General features: G+C 45.8%; 1 protein-coding gene across 1 annotated transcript in view; it reads right to left on the bottom strand.

Moving 5' to 3' along the window:
• SLC35A3 (solute carrier family 35 member A3) overlaps positions 1–186 on the bottom strand; it is a gene marked incomplete in the record, with an annotated part of 64,444 nt that extends 64,258 nt beyond the window's left edge. Inside the window, 1 exon segment of the mRNA XM_014584380.2 lies at positions 6–186.
• Positions 187–2,943: the final 2,757 nt, after the last annotated feature.

Raw genomic sequence — 2,943 nt, 5'->3', positions numbered from 1 at the left:
TCCCCGCCGCCAGCTCGGTACAGCCCCGGCGTTTCCGGGTTCCCGCGGTCCCGTCCCCCAAATGCTCCGGCTTCCGCCGCGGCCCGGGCAAACGCCGTTCCCGGCTCGGCTCAGGCAGCGTCAGCCTGGCACTTGGCCTCTGCGTGCTGAAGGCGACGCACCTGGGCTGCCCCGCTGGCAGAGCCCGGGGCCCGCTTCACCGACTCTTCACCGCGGGGAGACACCGCTCCTGCTGGACACCTCCCGAGGGGCCCGGGCAGACTCTCCACTGCAGGTGTCTGCGAGGCTGTCCGGTTGCGGAGGGTGCTAAGGTGTCCAACTTCATAAAAAGGGCAAAGTCCTTCGGGGCAAAGGACGCAGAGAGAGTGAAGAGGCGGATCTTGGAAACAAACAAACCTGCTCCTGAGAATGACTGTCACTGATCTGAAAATAAACAACATAAGCTCTGGTGCAGGTTGCCCACCGAGAGTCGGAAAAAGGCTTGTTCAATCGTAAATGACCACTTTCACCCCACGGCTGCGACGCTGATGCTGAGGGGAACCCACGATGTTGCCACAGTGGGCCTAGTGCCATTAAGTAAGAAAGGAAGAAAGAAAATAATCCGAGGCCAAAGGATCTCATAATTATGAGAGACTGACTCCTTCCCGGCCGCATGAATCCCTTTTAAAGTTCTTCCAGTAACCTCTTGGAAATCCTGCAGCCACTCAGCCCATTCTGGTGACGGACAGGCTGAAATGAATTTTCCAGGTTCAGTTTATCGAATAGTAAAGCAGGACTTTCCCTTTCCTGTTAACACAATGCTGCTCTAAATTAAGCCCATGTCTTCATATTACAAATAATTAAAACTATGTCTAAGAGGGGCATACTTAGAAATAAGAGAACAGGAAAAAAAAAAGTTAAATACCTATGTTAGAATAAAATAACAGGCAGGTGGCAGCGGTTAAGGCACCAGATTCCCACATGGCTGACTATAGTTCAAGTCCTGTTCCTGGTGGTTTGCTTTCTCACTCTCCCTCTCTTTCTCTGTCTCTCTCTGGTCAAATTAAAGAATAATAAACAAAATTAAATAAATAATTCTTTTTTATTTTATTTAACTTAATTAATTAATTTTTAAAATTTATTTATTTTAATTTGACCAGAGAGGGACAGAGTGTGCACCTGCACACACGCGTGTGAGAAAGAGAGAGAGAGCGCCACCAGGTCCAGGACTCCAACTGTGGTCAGTCATGTGGGAGCCCACTGCCCTTAACCACCATGCCACCTGTCAGCCCCAAAATAAAATAAATAATTCTTTTTTAAAAAAAGAATAAAATAACTGACTTTAGGTTTTAAAGTTTTCTATATTACTTTTAAATTATTTTTTATTTCATTTTATTCACTATCATTATTTTATTTTTTTATTTTTTTGTAGTTGACCAGAAAGGGAGGGAAAGTGAGAAAAAAAGCTGTCAGGTTTGGGACTCAAATCGTGGTCAGCCATGTGGGAGCCCAGCCATCTTAACTATCACACCACCTGCTGGCCCCAAGTTTTCTATAAGATTTTGAGAAAAGTCTTGAGTGATGGAAGATATATTAGATCTTAATGCCTGTCAATGTTTTGGAAATGAAAATGTTCCTGGTACATGATAATAACAACTGGGCACTATTCTAAGGTCCTTTAATATTCATTCAAAAAGCAGTAGATACTGGGACCAGCAGTTAGCATAATGGCTATGTCACTGGACTCCCACATAGTTGGCCATGTTCAAGTCCGGGGCACAGTGGCTTAAACTCACGCCGGGTGCGTGTGCGTGCGTGCCCAAGATCCTGAGAGGGGAATGGAGAAGGGATTGTGGCGTGGCCATCCACCCTGGGGGGTGATTTCTTGCTTTCTGTCTCTCTGTCTCTCTCTTTCTGGCGAGCACACGTGCTCTATAGCAAAAACCTCTCACCCCCCCCAAAAAAAAAAACAACAACAAAAAAAAACAGTAGATACTGGCCCAGCTGGTGGTGGTTAAGGTGGTTGGATCTCATATGGCCAACAGCATGATTCAAGTCCCCACCAGGCACTTGAGAAACATGCTGGACATGTGTGCCTGCAAGCCTAAAGTCCTGAGAGAAGAGAGGAGGAAACAGGATTGTAATGTGGCCTTCCGCCCCCCACCCCCCCGCAACACACACCAGGGGTGATTTCTCACTGTGTGTGTGTGTGTGTGTGTGTGTGTGTGTGTGTGTATGTCTGGTGAGCATGTGTGCCCTATAGCAAAAAAGAATTTTTTAAAAAAATAGTAGATACTTAGTAAATATGTGTAGTTGCAGGAGGAAAGAAAGATTTAAAATATTTTGGGGACCTGCCTGTGGCATGATAGTTAAGGCAACTGGATCTCACATGGCTGACTGCACAGTTTGAGTCCCAGACCCAGAGTCTTGAAAATCACACAGAACAGAAGATGGCATAATGCTTACATCACTGGACTCCCACGTAGTTGACTGTGGTTTGAGTCCTGTACCTGGCAGCTTACAAACTCATGTTGGGTGCATATGGGTGCATGCACAAGGCCCTGAGAGGAGAACAAAGGAGAAGGGCTTGCTGTATGGCCATCCCTGGGGGAATGAATTCTCACTTCCTGTCTGTCTCTCTCTGTCTCTCCGGGGAGTGCACACGCCCTATAGCAAAAAATCTCTCAAGAAAAAAAAAAAAAAGAAAAGAAAAAAGAAAATCATACTAAGTATATGTATACCCCAAATTCTGGAATATGAAATGGATGAGAAAGGATTTCAACAAGGTCATCCCTTATGGGTGCATTTTTACTTTCTCTCTCTCTCTCTCTCTCTCTATCTGGTGAGTGCACATACCTCCCGCCAAAATTAAAAAAATATATTTTAAAAGACTTTGGAAGGGGCAAACGGTGGCCAAGTGGTAGTGGAACTGGACTCACTTTTCCCTTGGGAAAGTGCCCAGTC

Source organism: Tupaia chinensis, unplaced genomic scaffold, assembly GCF_000334495.1.
Source record: "Tupaia chinensis unplaced genomic scaffold, TupChi_1.0 Scaffold146687_1, whole genome shotgun sequence".
Taxonomy (NCBI): Eukaryota; Metazoa; Chordata; class Mammalia; order Scandentia; family Tupaiidae; genus Tupaia; species Tupaia belangeri.
This window is presented reverse-complemented; position numbering and strand designations above follow the sequence as displayed.